Source organism: Canis aureus, chromosome 35 (genome assembly GCF_053574225.1).
Source record: "Canis aureus isolate CA01 chromosome 35, VMU_Caureus_v.1.0, whole genome shotgun sequence".
Taxonomy (NCBI): Eukaryota; Metazoa; Chordata; class Mammalia; order Carnivora; family Canidae; genus Canis; species Canis aureus.
In genome coordinates this window covers 19582280-19598504 of record NC_135645.1, presented here as the reverse complement: position 1 = coordinate 19598504, position 16225 = coordinate 19582280, and the positions used below count along the sequence as shown (strand labels likewise).

At 34.4% G+C, this 16225-nt stretch overlaps 1 long non-coding RNA gene across 4 annotated transcripts in view; it reads left to right on the top strand.

Moving 5' to 3' along the window:
- The window catches only part of LOC144305035 (uncharacterized), a 49986-nt gene that overhangs the window by 7539 nt on the left and 26222 nt on the right, over positions 1–16225 (top strand). For all 4 annotated transcript variants that reach the window (XR_013372055.1, XR_013372054.1, XR_013372057.1 and 1 more), the window contains one exon: positions 8971–9096. This is a non-coding gene — a long non-coding RNA (uncharacterized LOC144305035). The remainder of the gene's footprint in view (positions 1–8970; positions 9097–16225) is intronic.

The following is a 16225-nucleotide window of genomic DNA, read 5'->3' as shown; positions in this document are numbered from 1 at the left end:
GAAAACAGTATGAAGCTTCCTCAAAAGTTAGAAATAGAACTATCCTACACTCCAGCAATTGCACTACTGGTGTTTACCCAAAGAATACAAAATCACTAATTCAAAGGGACACAAACACCCCTATGTATATGGCAGTATTATTTACAATAGCCAAGATAAGGAAGCAGCCCAAATGTCTATGAATGGATAAAGTAGAGGTGGTATATATATATTTTATTTTGAAATAATTGCATATATATATAAAATGGAATATATATAATATGGAATATATATAAAATGGGAATATCATTCCGCCATAAAAAAGGAAATCTTGCCATTTGCAACAACATGGATGAAGCCAGAGAGTTGTTGCAAGTGGCAAGATTTCTTATGCTGAGCAAAATAAGTCAGAGAGAGAAATACCATCTGATTTCACTCATATATGGAATTTAATTAAAAAAAAAAAAAGTAAGCAAAGGTAAAAAAAGAAAGAGAGACAAACCAAGAAACAGACTCTTAACTCTAGAGAACAAACTGATGGTTACTAGAGGGGAAATGGGTGGGGGGGATCAGTGAAATAGGTGATGGGGATTAAGGAAGTACATCTTGCTGAACACTGGGTGATTAAAATAAAAACTTAAAAAATATAAGTATACCCAGAACCTCATAACTGTTGTCATCTCAGGTCCAAGTATAATCTTCTCATATCTAGGTACTTGTACTAGCTACTGAACTGGGCAACCTCATTCTCTTGTTGACCCCTATAGTCTATTCTTAATTACATACAACAGTGCTCCTTTTAAAATGTAAACCAAATCACATGGATCCTGCTCAAAGCATTCCAATATTTTTCCTTTTCTTTCAGAGTAAAAGCCGAACAAGTTATGAATGTTCCATTAAGATCATCATGATTTCAATTCACTTCCTCTTTCTCACTTTTCATGTTTGTCCTCATCCTGTATTCTTTGTCTTTATCCTCTTGCCCCATAGACACTAGCTTCTCTGTTGCTCCTTAGGACACAGATTCCCTCATCTACAGTGTTAGCAACCGACCTCTTAACCTTAGATGCTAATACCATCTACTCAGCATGTTCTAGGACCTCAGGCCTTCATTCAGATGCCAATGTAGCAGTGAGGCTGGCCCTGACATGTGTTTTCAGATTATAAACCAACCACTCTCCTGCTTAATTTTATTCCACAGAGTTATCACTATCTAGTTTACCATAGGTTATAATTCTTTGTTTGCTCTTGGTCTCTATTCACTGGGATGTAAGCTTGAATTTGTAATGTGTTATTTATTTCTATTATCCTAGTGTCTTATGAAAATAAATCCTTAAGGAAAGAAAGGATGGAGAAAACATCTGCATGTCCCTCCTGGCCATCTTGTTTCTTTCTCCATCAATGGTATTTACTCTTTCAATCTACAACCAGTGTGGTTTTAACATTCTTTTCAACTGAAGACCAAATATTTAAAAGCAAATCTAACAGGGGTGCCTAGGTGGCTCAGTTGGTTAAGCATCTGACTCTTGGTTTTGGGTCAGGTCATAATCTCAGGGTTCTGAGACCAAGCCCTGCATTGGGCTCTGCACTGGGTGTGTGGCTTGCTTAAGATTCTCTTTCTCCCTCTCTTTCTGCCCCTCCCATGCCCCTCTCTTAACAAAAGATGGGGGGCACCTGGTGGCTCAGCAGTTGAGTGGCTACCTTTGGCTCAGGTTTTAATCCCAGGGTCCTGGGATCGAGTCCCACATCAGGCTCCTCCCTATAGGGAGCCTGCTTCTCCCTCTGCCTATGTCTCTGTCTCTGCCTCTCTTTCTCTCTCTCTGTCTCTCATGAATAAATACATTTTTAAAATAAAAAAAAAAGCAAATCTAACCATTTCATTTTTCTTCTCAAGGTTTCCTCTTTGGCTTCAGAGTAAAATTCAGTTGCCAAGGCCTTTCAGAATATTTGACTTAGACCAGTAGAGCCACAGTTGTCTATATATATTTTTAAAACTTTTCTATAAGTTTCATGCATTTTATAATGGTAGAAATCTCAGAGGAGAATGGTCTCTCCTTTGTCAGATTGTTGTGAAAGTAAAACAAATGTATTTTCTTTTTTAAATAATTAAGTGGCTTATATGTGTGCGTCTGTGTGACCCACATAATATCAAGGACCACAAAACAAAATACCAAAAGGAATTTAGATGACCTTGAGGCTAAGTTATAACTCTTTGGATTCTAAGTTTCTCCATTCTATAATTGAGTGTATCAGTAGTTCATAAGCCTGCAAAACATTTAGTTTAAGGATAGTGGTTGCATAAATCTTAGTGAAATGAAGTAAGTGGAAATGTAAGGGCTTGAATTCACAGGAGAGTTAATATGCACGTTATTTTTTAAGAAATATGAAGACAAATTTTTACAGTAAGGATGTGGGTAGTGGATGAAAAGGTGCCTTCTATGCCTTTTTCAATTCCTTTTACTCAAATCTTTAAATAAATACCTCTGGAAGCGAGTATTGATTCTTGCTTACTGGACAGGGCCAGAGACATTTATCAAAGAGGCAGATAGAAGACTAATTTTTACTGTTATATAAACAGAGAATTAAGAGTGGGAAGGCTTATTTCCTTGTTGTTAGTGTTTCCTCATGTATTTGGGATTAAGAAAATAGAAACTTATCCCCATTTTTCTTTGCATATAAAATAACATATTCTTGTACTTAGCCATTTTTTTTTCACTGTGAAGGACTTTTATACATACACACATAACACACACATACTCACAAATACATGTATGGCAAGATGATGGGCAAATATGTGGGTATATGAATAGACTCTGTGTTTATTATGTTGTTATTATTATGTATTTTACCAAGAGTAAAACACAGAAAAGGATGACTGGAATATTTTTTAGCTATCTCTCTGGGTCAGACATTGTTCTATGATTCTCTTCTTTATTAGTGCTTGTTTTCTCCCCCCTTTTAACAATTTGACTTACATTGCTGGAGTTCTAGCTAGAATAATTTAGGATAAATTCTTGCTTCACATCATTACCCAAAAAGGCAGCAACCCAATGAGTTTCCTCCAAATTATCATCGTCCTGGGTGCTGAGATCTCTTGTGTACCTCCCTGCTTCCTGGGCTGGTGCCAGGCTAAGGCTGCTTCAGAAAGTTAGAAGGAGGAAGGGAGAGAAGGAGGAAGAAGAATAGGAGGAGGAGGACGGGGGGGGGGGGGGGGGGGGAGGAGGCAACATATTAAAAGTAAGCTGCAAATTGCCAGCTGCACAGTTTTATACCAGAGGATGACAAAAATTACAAGAATTAGCAGTAATTCTTCAATAAACACACTAAATACCCAGGCAAAATGCTTTTTGTATTTAGCCATTCATTCTGCAAAGGTATCACGCACTCTTCCAAGACTATCTTATTAAATAAGCAACAAGAAAGGTAAAAGAAACAAGTCACAGCAGGGAATCACTTAACAAGGAGATTTCACACTAGGAAAAGTGTTTAAATTCACGGCACTTGCACACTATTCATACTGCACTTAAATCTCCATTTTCCAAGCATATCACGATTTCTATTTCTTCCCTCCTTATGCAAGCTTTTCAGATTATCTAGGACACTTTCTTTTTAGAATTTAAGGAATCTCTATCTATCCTACACCTTTCTGGGTTTGTGTGCCCTTCCCCACCCCTCTGACCTTATTTGGATTCTTCAACAAAGTAGTTTGCAGTCATAATGAGTCACAATCACATATAATTGTGATCCTGCATAAAGAACATCATAAAATATGAATTGGGAAAGAGGATTCCCCTCAACCTCCATATATCCTATATGCTGTGATAACATGACTCTTAAGATTAGTCTTATGTGAAAAACTTTTGCCTACGGACCCCGCCCCCCCCAATATGTGAGGAGAGGAAGAATCGGCAAAGGCAAATATCCTTTTCTATAAAAGAAACTTATTATTTATCCTGTAAGAAAAGCATCACATATTTAGTTAAGAAAATATTGAATCATAAAAAAAGAAAAAAAAATCACATAATGCATTCCACTGATTTTTAATGCATTTTCTTTTCCTATATGACAAATTTGGTAATTTTAGAAGTTAGAATGACAACTTTTTCACTAATTCTTAACACTTCCTCCTATTATGATGAGCTCTTTATAAGCATTATTCGAGTCACTGACATTGAATATACTCATTTTTTAAGCTTTTTTTTTTTTTGGTTAAACCTTTCGATTATTTCAATCTTTAGCCATAGTAAACATTACCGATCTGCAGTGAGACTGGTGTTTTAGTCTGCCCAGAACAGTGCTTACCTTCTTTTAAGAATCTGTCCTCCTGCTCTAACAGCCAGACTCAAATGGACAAGTGGAGATAGCCAATGTTGAATATGGTGCTCTTCACGTCTCTGTTCATAGTGATTATTTAAGGCCTGTACTAAGGTGGGTCATGGCAGAGGGGCCCAGAGATAGGCACCTAGGTAAAGCTGGGCCACTGACAAATGTTCTCTCATGGAGCCAGTGCTGGCAGCATATCTGTTACGTCCCTACCTTCACTGCAGCCCAGCCACAGTTACACCTGTCTTCTAACAAATGTTGCTGTAAGCCTGTCGGTTTAAGTACAATTTCTGTTACTTGCAACAAAAAACCTATTGACAAATAGAGTATATGCAGCTCCTAATTTATCCAGGAATGGAAAACTATGCTGCTTTAATTGTACCTCATCAATATTGGATATTTTTATTCAAACTTCATCTGGCATTTTCAGCATTTGATCATTCACTTGTGTGACTGAGTATTTTGTATATTGTTTGGTGCATGACCTTAGTGTGAATTGTGTCTTTTAGCATAATATAGTACCCTAATAAGAAAAATTATAAAAAATATATAATATAAAAAGTCATATGTATATATTTTTTATAATATAAAATATTTTATATTTAATTTAATGCTTTTTGCTTATTTTATCTTTGTTAGGAATTTAAATAACTTCTGCTTCCATTTTTGTCTGATTAAATCATAATGTTTATTTTTGGCCACTGTGATTCAGTTGATTTGGAGGAAACTCTTATATTATATATAGTGTTGAATTTTGCTTTGATATAAAAAATGGAAGTATTTTTTTAATATAACAGTTTAGCTTATCTACTGCTATTGATAGAGTGGAGATGTTTGATCTTAGGTCCATTCTATTTATGTGTGTGTGTGTGTGTGCCTTCTTTTTTTAAGTCCATAAAACTCTTTTACACTGTAGTCTATTTCTTTTGTTATCACATGCATGTTTAAGAACATGAGCACATGCAGGCCATACTTTCAAGGGCATTTCTAATAAAGAAGATTTGTTGGCTCCTGGGTGGCTCAGTGAAGGGTCTGTCTTTGGCTTAGGTCATGGTTCTGGGGTCCCGAGATAGAGCCAGGGAACCCCATGCAGCTCCATGCAGGCTCCCTGCTCAGGGGGGAGTCTGCTTCTCCCTCTCCTTCTACCCCTTCACACTGCTCATGCTCTCTCTCTCTCTCTCAAATAAATAAATAAAATCTTAAAAAAAAAAGATTTGCATTTTTTGCTACAGTCGTTATCTTCTTTAAAATATCTTTAAGCTCCTCTTTCTTGAGAATTAACAATTAATTCCCTTTTATGAGCACAAACAAAATTATCATATTTCTTCTTCTTTTTTTTAATAAATAAGATCTTAAAAAAATTTTTTTTAAAGATTTTATTTATTTATTCATGAGAGACACTGAGAGAGAGAGAGGCAGAGACACAGGCAGAGGGAGAAGAAGGCTCCATGCAGGGAGCCCGACGTGGGACTCAATTCCGGGTCTCCAGGATCACGCCCTGGGCTGAAGTGGTGCTAAACCATTGAGCCACCTGGGCTGCCCTCTTCTTCTCTTCTACTCTTTCTCCCACCATTTGGTGCTAGTGAATTATTTTCCTTAATGTTCGTTTACCTTTATACACTTAAATATGCTTAAAACTCAATTTATTTTGGTCTGTAAATAATATGTTTGATCACTCCTTCAGCTCTTCAAATTAAGGAAATCAGCATATTTAATTTACCTCCATTCCCCACCCTAACTTTTCTCCCAAGTTGTGTTAGTTACACCATCAGAGAATTTATTATTCTGTAATAATGTTGAGCACTTTAATATCTGTGTTATTTGTAATCTTAGTCCCAAGATAAATATAGTCAATGTTCAGCACCAGTTATTTTATTATAGTTTATTCAATTTTTCTCTTGGTTGGCTGAAGTTTGTCTTCTGGTGGAATACTGAAGAGGACTTATGGGAAAAATATACTCTGTGCTCAGCACATTCAAAACTATTTATCTGCTGCCTGTATATATAACAATGGATGAGTGGAATATAAAATCCTTCCTTTTTCTTTGAAAATTTTATCGGTTTTATTCAACTGCATCTACAAATTGAAAGGATCTGTGGAGAAATCAGAACCAAGACTATTTCTTTCCCCCAGTGACTAGCTTTTTTTTTGTTTTATAGTAGCTGCTCCCAAAATATTTCATTGGCCTTTTGAGTATTGTAATTTTCCTACGATATGTCTTTGTGTTGATATTTCTGGTTAGTTTTCTCAGGACTGTAGTGCAACCCTTCTATACCTTGATTAACTCTTCTTTTATTTTGAGAAAGTTTCCTTGATTTATACCTCTACTGCTTTTCTCTGTCTCCTTACTTTTGTTTACTTCTTTAGGGATATAAATTTTTCATATATTGACTCTTTTTAGCTTGCTTTCCATTTTACTCATTTTCCTTACGCCTTTTAAAAATTCTTATATTATCTCTTCTCAATTTTACCCTCTAGTTCTGATATTACCTCTTTTTCTCTATAATGTTTTTTTCTCTGTTGTGCCATATTTTCCTCATTTCAGTGAGAATTTTAATTTTTTTCCTCCTTTGTCCAAGTTCTGCCTACTTGGGGCAAAGATTAAAAATATTACAGAAACTAGAGTGCATAGTACACAAAGTTCTGTTAGAGAGCATGAATCCTAAGTTGAATAACTTCTCATTTCTATTTTTATTTTTGCTTTATGGAAGATATTGTTCCACAATGCTTTAAAAATTCATAGGTAACCATTTGATCATTTTCCTCTGCTCTCAAACAAAGAATTTCTCATATTTGCTTGGCTTTCCCTACCCCCCTTTTCTCTTATTTGCTTGCATTATTTTTGTCTAGATTCCATGTTGACTTTTTTTTTTAATCTTTATATAGTACTCATCATTGAAGTATTTTGTTTTTTTCTCTACCACCTCTTTGTAGGATATTGAGTGAAGAATGAAGATCATAATTACAGCAAAATTGTGATACTTTCTCTTTAGAGCCAGCTTATTCTGGATCTTTATTGGTAAATAGTTTGAAAGAGCATTTGATAAATACTGGATGATCACATTTTAGGACTTTATATAGATAAGTCCCTCCTAAGGAAGAATATTCATTGATACATTGGATTGTTCCAAAGCCCTTATTCAATACAAAGAGCAGATAGGCTTTACAGCATCAGTTTCTCCATCACCCACGTTTAAACTTCATTACTTTTAAAGAAATATGAACAACATAATATCTCTATAGCTTTTGTGGTCTTCTCTGGCCATTGCACAGTCAGTGCCTGTACAATTACAAGTCAAGTGACTTAAGCTCAAAATAGCCCCCTGCTCCAAGCTGCTGATGATTGGAAAGAATCTGCATCTTAATATTAAACATACTAAGGAAAGTGGAGATTAAATTTGGACTTAATTTCAGTAACTTGGCGGGTCAAGTTATCATTTCAAATGAGGTCTTAATACTTTATATTTACATTGCAGTTACCTTTTCTCAGACTTCATTTTCATGATCATCTGAGAAAGTACTATTTTTCATGTGTTAAAGTTATAGAACTCTGTATTCATAGATGTTATAACTTCACGTTTCATTCTAAACAAGTATGACAGCTCAAATTTGCACTCCCATCTTCTTATTCTTTTCTGGATATCACAGATAAAAGTACCAAAGGCGTAATGCAAGAGACAATGGGAGTGGGATAAGGTAGGAGTAATGTTTTAAAGTCAGATTGTCTTTCAATAGAACTGGGTTACTTTTTGTCCATTTTAAAAAATAGACTCTATGACATTATAGAATAATAGACTTAATGCTGGAAGGAAGTCTAAGACATTTTTAAGCCAAGCCTCATCCGTTAAGGAAAGTAAGGACTATTATCATCAATCGCCCAAATTTAAAAAACCAAATCTCAAAAAATTTAAATTATCTACCAGTAAGTAATTAAGTGGAGACTGAACTCTCAGGTATTTTATTTCAAAATGTACAACAATATAAAACACGTTGTATCTTTTGACCAAAGTAAAAAATATATTCTTATATTTAGGTAACTTTTAAGCTACCTTTTGTTAATACTTTAATTTAGGTTTTGAAGAAAACTTGGGAAGAAGAAATGAGAGATTTTGCTAACTGAATATACTTCAAATCCACAGAGTAGGTAGCAGATTTAAACCTAAAACTAATCTATTGATGTTTAAATCTAGTTTTCTCTTAAGATGTGAGGAACAAGAGAAACAAAAATAAAAAAATAAAGAAAATTTCCTTTCTTAAAATTACGAGGTTGACAGTTAATTTCCTAAGAAAGTGTAATTGATGAGTACTTAAAAGATTCTCAATGATTAAATGGAAATGAATCATAAACTTATCAGCAAAGATGTCCCTCTATTAGTTGAAAGCATTTAATAGGAGAAGAAATATGAGAAGCAAAATAATTGCCTTGGACCTCCAAGTCATGAAGAATGGGTCTAAAATTCTTAGACAGTCTAAATAGAATCCTTTATTATTTTTTCTCAATTTTATCTTCTCCAAAGAGGAGACAATAGCAATGCCCTTACTACAATAGATTGTTACAAACTTTAAATGAGGTAATTCAAGAAAACACTTGGTAAAATTTCAGGCATATAGTAAGTGCTTGGTAAATGTTAATTTTTGTTTATCTTTTTTTTCCTACAAAAATGCAGAACTTAATGAAGATTTTATAAATAAAAGAACAGACCCTAGGGAAAATGGTGATACTTGTGTCTCACCCAGGAAACATCTACAGCAAGCTCCTCCTTAGACCTTCCAATCTTCAGCCAAAGCCTCAGGTAAGGCAGATGTACTCATGTCTGTAGATTTTCAAGTTGTCTACTTTTTTTTTTTTTTTTTTTTTTTTTTACTCTTCATATCTCTTGGAGTATTCATCAAAGTTTCTTTTTTTCTCATGTTCCATTTCTAAGAGGTCTCTCAGTGTAGCTATCATACCCATAGCAATGTAATAAAGGGTGGGTTTCATTTGGATCGTTATTCCGTCAAATACAAAGATATAATGGTTTGGACAGAATGCCCTAATGCTAGTCTTTAGGATCCTTTGGCTTAGCAGAGATGCCCATCAGGCAGTTAGGGTGACCATCTGCAAATAAGTGTGAGAGAGAATAGGTAATGGGCCTCTCAGTTTGAATAGTTTTCTATATTAGAATATATGTCCTTATCACTACCCTATGACCAAAAGAAATAGAATTTTGGAGTTTAAAATAATAGCATGATTAGATAACTGCTTTTCTGGAGGTCCCCTAAAACAAAATACTTTGGATATCAAATGCTCTGCCCACCATTAGAATCATTTTCTGTAGTCATCAGTGCTTAAAACAGTTATTCTAAATCATTGGTTATATATATATCTTCTAGGTCTCTCATTTTTATATATTCTGTGAAATCTTCTAGTATTTAAATACTTCTTGGCCCACATTTATTTCATTTTTTTAAAGATCTTATTTATTTATTTTATATGAAAGAGAAAGAGAGCATGTGCTTGTGAGGGGAAGGGACAGACAGAGAGGAAGAGCATCTCAGGCAGACTACACACCGAGCATGGAACCCCATGCGAGGCTCAATCTCACAACCCTGGGATCATGACCGAAGCCAAAACCAAGAGTAGAATGCTTAACCTATCTAGGTGAACATTTAATCTTTTTGTGAAATTCTTTGTATTGGAAAGTCTGAGTATGGGACTAAAGGGTATCAATATGCTGGCATAACACTTTTAACCTGGTATTTTCCCATCTCCTTCTCATGTATCTGCACAAATAATATATAGACAGAGAGACTACAAAGTCATGCACAGACTTGGCATAATTTAATGGTACCAAATGTTGTGATGAATATAAAAGTTACTTCTTATGGGGGGCAAACATGTTTCTACTGTAGATAGAGATACTGTCATCCTAAGTTTAAAACTAGACTTTAGCTAAACTTGGAATTAAAAAAGAAATGACTTAGTAAAACATTCAAACCATGATTGGTACTCATATGGAGCCAGACTATTTTTAATAACAAGTCTGTTATGAATATATGATGACATGAAGTAAAACACTAAAAGTTTGTGGAGGAAAGTAGCATTTCCATAAAGCTATCTTAAATGGCATCGTCTTTGGTGTAGAGGCTGGAGATAGTTATGAAACACTTCAAGCAGTAAGCACGTTCCCCAAATATAGCTGCCTGTCCCATCATTTCCATCTCAACTTATTTCAATTCTAGATCAAGGAGATTTTGTGTGCCCATGCTATAAAATGTACTAATGTCATTTTAAACTTCACACCCCTAAAAAAGACACGATGTAAAAAATGAAGCATAAAATGATATGGAAAATTTTCAAAGTGTATGTACATGTATTGGCACATCAAAAAAGGAAGAATCAAGATAAGACAATAGTTTCTTCTTTTGATTTTAAAAATATACATGGATCTGTACAAAAGGATATTTATTAGAATTTGGTGGGTATCCTCACAAATCTGAATGGTAATGTTATTCGGACCTCTATGACTCGTTCTTATCCTCCTTCCTAAACTTTATAACATAGAGTAATATAAAAGTATATTTGGAAAGACATAAAGTAAAAGAAAGGCAAATAATAGAAGAAAACATTTTTTTAAATTAAAAGAAGGAAACTGTATATTTTCATAATTTGCTACAAATTTGATAAATTTGTAATTCCACACATATATGAAAACAAATTATAAAATGACATGTGTATACCCATGTGTGTGCTGAGGGTACACACACGTGCAGTGAGCTCAGCTTGTCTATAGATTGAACTAATCTCCATAATTGAAGCTCTGGGGAAGCTGGAGTCTGTGATTTCCATCAATAGGCACAGATATAATTAACCAATAACTAGGGAGGATGTGATTCTACATAGTAACAGATTTTTTTAACATCTGCCAGAAGCACATCTGTTGTGCTATATTTTATTGCCATACTATGATTAACAATCCAATATACTTTAAAATATTTGCATGAGATTTGACTTCTATATGTTTACACACTTATAAAACCACCATGGTTTTTTTCTCCTTTGCTTTGGAAAGTATTTCCTTAGATCTAAGCTGTCCTATTGCTTATATCAATTTATCTATATACACACATACTCTCTTTTTTCCCACCATGTTCCCACTTACTCTTTTCTGTCTTTATTATAACATGCACCAAAACAAGCACAATAGAAACTAAGTCAAGAGCCATGTATGTGTATAGATGAGACTTCAATTTCACTGCACAGCATCATTTATTAGTAATAATCATCGGGCTAGACTTGGTAGACTTTGGAATCCCTCAAATTTGCAAGAGCTTACATATACTGCTGCTGTTGCTGCTGCTAAAACTATTCCTACTAGTACTACTACTACTGCTAGAGCTAAGCTGGAGAAACTGAGCTTTAGTCAACTCTGACCTTTAGGCTACTTTACTCACTCACTAAATACATATTTACTGAGGGCCTGCTATGTAGAAGTCGCTGTGCCAGATGCTTGCAAAATATGAAGAAACATAGTTTCTTATCCCTGCCTCAAGGGAATTGCTGGGATAGAGAAGAAAGACATATCATACAGGGTGACCTAAATCAAAAATAAAGTGAGGGAATGGCTGACTGCCATGTGGAAAGTTTTAATGCATTGGGTTTTATGTGCAGGACAATATTCCTAATTTAGTTGAAAGACATCAGCTTAAATGCATACAAACATGATAAAATACAATGACTTCTAAGAAGTGCAGAGTCTTTTCTTCTTGTTAAAACAAATGAGCTTTAAAACAATAAACTTTTCACCATTCTTTTGATCAGAGTTTGCTTAATTCCAGTTAGAACTCCAAAGCCACGATGCAACTTGGAAAATAGAGGTCATATAAAAGCATGATAATATTATGTCAATGACTCACCATTTGTCTACACACTGAAGAGTATTTTTAAAAAGTAAAGACATACTTAAAAGAGTGATACTGAAAAAATATACTTGATGAAATAACAGTGACTCAAAAACCTAATGCTTCTTTTTTTCTTTTTGGTTTATATTCTACATGGGATCTTTTTCTTAAAAAAAAACTTTAAATTTCTTGATTTAAAATGCTTAAATAAAATACATTTGAGGCACATTTTTCTAATTATCCAAATTTTATTTGTTCATTCACTTTTTCAGTATAGAAAACCAATAATAGAATCTGAGTATTTATTTTTTTAATTATAAAGGATCATTATATGAGAATTAAGTTGTAAAGAAAATGGAAGTGTATTTTAGGCTATTAAATTATCTAAATAACGCACATTCAAAACTCTATTGAGCTGAGGGAACTGAATTAGAATGCTGCATTTTTAGGTATAACATTGTTGGTTACTTTAATTTGTAAATAGGGCTAATTGCCACATACCAAAATATTTCCCAACAGTAACGTAACTTATTTCAATGTTTATTTAATCTCAAAATTTTGGAATTTGCATTTCTTTTTTTAAAGTAAAATTTGTATTCCTTAAATTCCAAATTATTCTGAACGTAAGCATAGTTTTATTGAGCCAAATCTACCTAGTCAAACATATTTCTTTGCCAGACTGAAGTTAAGAGCCAGTTAGGAAAATAAGAAGCAAAAGGTATGATTTCATGTGTATACATTTAAATTTTTGCTATATAGATATGATTGAGGCTAAATTCATCAATTTTTTATTGGTTGGAAGATGCTTAAATAATAATCAGCAGCTCAACATAAATAATATTTTTTACAATAAAAATATTTTTTTTGCAACAGAAATGTCAACATGGATGAGGGATTAAAAGAATAGTCTTACTGAATCAATGAAAAGATCATGTTGAGCAGAATATTTAGATCCTTAAAGTGGGCATAGATCTGTGGGTTCATGGACATAGACTATTTTTTAATTAGATAAAGTAGGTCTAAATATAAATAAATAAATCTCTAATAGTGTCTATTGTCTATTAATTTAGGAAAAGTGTGTTTAAGAAAAACTCTTAAGGAGAGTGTAGGGGTCTATTAAAAATAAGTAGTAAAATTAAGTAGTGAAATGATTGAATAAAGGATAATTCTAGCATAAGCTAGAGAGGATGCAGATATGAAAATGCTAGTTCACTAATACTCTAAGAAGAGTAAAAATTCAATAATGTTTGTTTGAAAGTACAATATTGTCCATTATTTTTGTTTAAAAAGAATGAATTTGGGATCCCTGGGTGGCGCAGCGGTTTAGCGCCTGCCTTTGGCCCAGGGCGCGATCTTGGAGACCCGGGATCGAATCCCACGTCGGGCTCCCGGTGCATGGAGCCTGCTTCTCCCTCTGCCTGTGTCTCTGCCTCTCTCTCTCTCTCTATGTGACTATCAGAAATAAATTTAAAAAATGTAAAAAAAAAAAAAAGAATGAATTTATTTTCAGTTCAAATTCAATATAAAAGTTAATCTTTCCACGGAGAAAAACATAATTAGTGGCAGATACTTTTTTGAAATACAATTTTATGTCATTCTGTCTTTATCTTTCTTCTGTATCTCATTTGAAGAAGCTAACTGGAACCTCATTTTCTCCTTAACTCTGAGATTGTATAGAGCCCATAAGGAGAAATTACACAAACACCAAGATTGGCCAAGATTGTTGTACATTTTGTAAAAAAAGAAAACATGTCTGAGGAGGAAAGAAGGAAGTATAAGTTGGAGGCCTAGGGAAGTCAGTGCTGGAAGACAGGAGACTCCTGGACATGGAAACAGCTGATTTCCTTAATCTTTTGTTGATGGGACTTTGTGGCAGTGCCTCACTGAAATAACAAGATCTCAGGGAAAGCTGTTGTGTGGTATGCATAGGTGTGCTTTATGCACCAGGGATTCCCACATCCGCAAAGTTCCTACTGGAAGAAATCCCTGTGTAATTGGATGAGGAGCCTAATACTGTCGGTATTACTAGATGACAATTGGAATCTATATTATGGCTGTTTTGGTTTTTTTTTTTTTTTTTTTTTTTTGAGGGGAAGAAATAGGGTAGGAGGAAAGAAAGAATATCATTTAAGCCTCCGGGAAGGAAAAGATTCTTTGTAGGACTGAAATTGGAATCTCCTCCTAGTTTAATAGAATGGAAGCTTAGAGTTGAATTCAAGTAGATTTAATGCAAATGAGGAAAGTAATATTTTCTACATTTCTTGCATGGCTGAGTATAAGAACTGAGACCAACATTAATTTTAGTATTAATTTATTGAACTAATAGCTACAATGGGGGTAGATTACATACTGCAGAAGAAAGTGAGATAGAGAACAGCCATGCATGAAAAGAGAGATTCTAGAAACCACTGAGTAAAAAATGGACTTTTATAATATCATTTGCACAGATCCTGTGCTTAAAGTTTATTAATCCATTGAAGACTGTTAAGCAAAGAGTGAGGAGTTTCTGTGACCATATAAGGACTCACAGAAAAATATGTCCATCACTGTATTAAAATTATGAAATTAATAATAACATGAAACTCACAGATTAGTTGAACCTGACATTTCAAGAATAAAAGTCTTAGGAGAATAAACCATACGTTGCAAAGAAGTTCTCTTACCACGGCTTTTAAAATAATTCTTCATTGTTTTCTTAATAAGGTTAACTCAGAAGTAAATTTCACACTTTACTATATAGAAATTAATAGAAATATGATTAAGTTTCCACCTTACAGTATGGATTTAATGGTTCTAATTATTATCATTACTATTAAACAACTATTTTTACAAAATTCTGTCATAAGCAAGGCTATTTCAATTTGGCTACCATATTTTCCATGCTCTTTTCTAAAGTCAGTATCTTTATTTTGGGGTTAGGCCTAATTGCCTCTCAATAACCTACTCAAACCTATTGTGCCAGCAATTCTCTTTTTCTTTCTTACATCACTAATTTTCTTCCTTCTTCATTGTATTATTCCATGAGGTAAGAAACTGGCTGGTGTTTCTTTCATCTTAACAAACCAACCAACCTGGGTGCGTGGGTGGTAAAGTCAGTTAAGCATCCAACTTTTGGTTTGGGCTCAGGTCCTAATCTCAGGGTCATGAGATCCAGACAGTGTGTGTTGAGGGGAGAGGTTGTCCCCTCTGCCCTCACCCCATGCTCTCACATGTGCGCGCACACACACTCTCTCTCAAATAAATAAATCTTAAAAAAAAAACCCTAAACAAACAAAATTTTAAAATTCTCTTGTCTACTCCCCCTACCGCCAGTACTGTATTAATTCTCAGTTCCCATTTGCAGCAAAATTCTTTGAATTTGTTGTCTCTGCTGTTTTAATATACTTTTCCCCATTCGTTAAACACACTCCAGTTAAATTTTTGCCTTCATGACTGCTCTTGCAAGATCATCAAGAACTTAATTATTGCTAAATCTGCATTGATTCTTGGTCTTCATTTCACTTGGCCAGTCAGTGGGATTTGACACAGCTGATCATTCCCTACTTCTTTCACATGTTTTTTTTTTTTTTTCTTGGCTTCACAACAGCATCTTCTCTCTCTTCTTATCTTACTGGCTCTTCTTTCTCAGTCCTGTTGGCTTTTCTTTAACATATCAGGCATTCTCTCACCTTAGGACGTTTTCAGTGTCTTTTCCACTTAATCAGAGTGTTCTTGACCCAGACAGTCACATAGTACTAAAACCCTTAACTCCTTGGACTCTTAGTCTAAATCTTACCTCAACAGAGCCTAAATTGACCACCCTATTTTTTTTTCCTGACTACCCTATTTAAAATTGGAATTTTTTCTGCTGCATTCTCCATCCACTTACCCTGATCATTTTCTGTCCCATAATGGTTGTTATCATCTAACTTACTATATCATTTATCTAATTATTATATTTACTTTCTGATATCTGCCTCCCTTCTCTAGACCGTAAGTTCTACAAAGGCAGAATTCAGTGCCTTACTTACTTTTCTGCTTCCTGCTGGTACATGCAGGCTC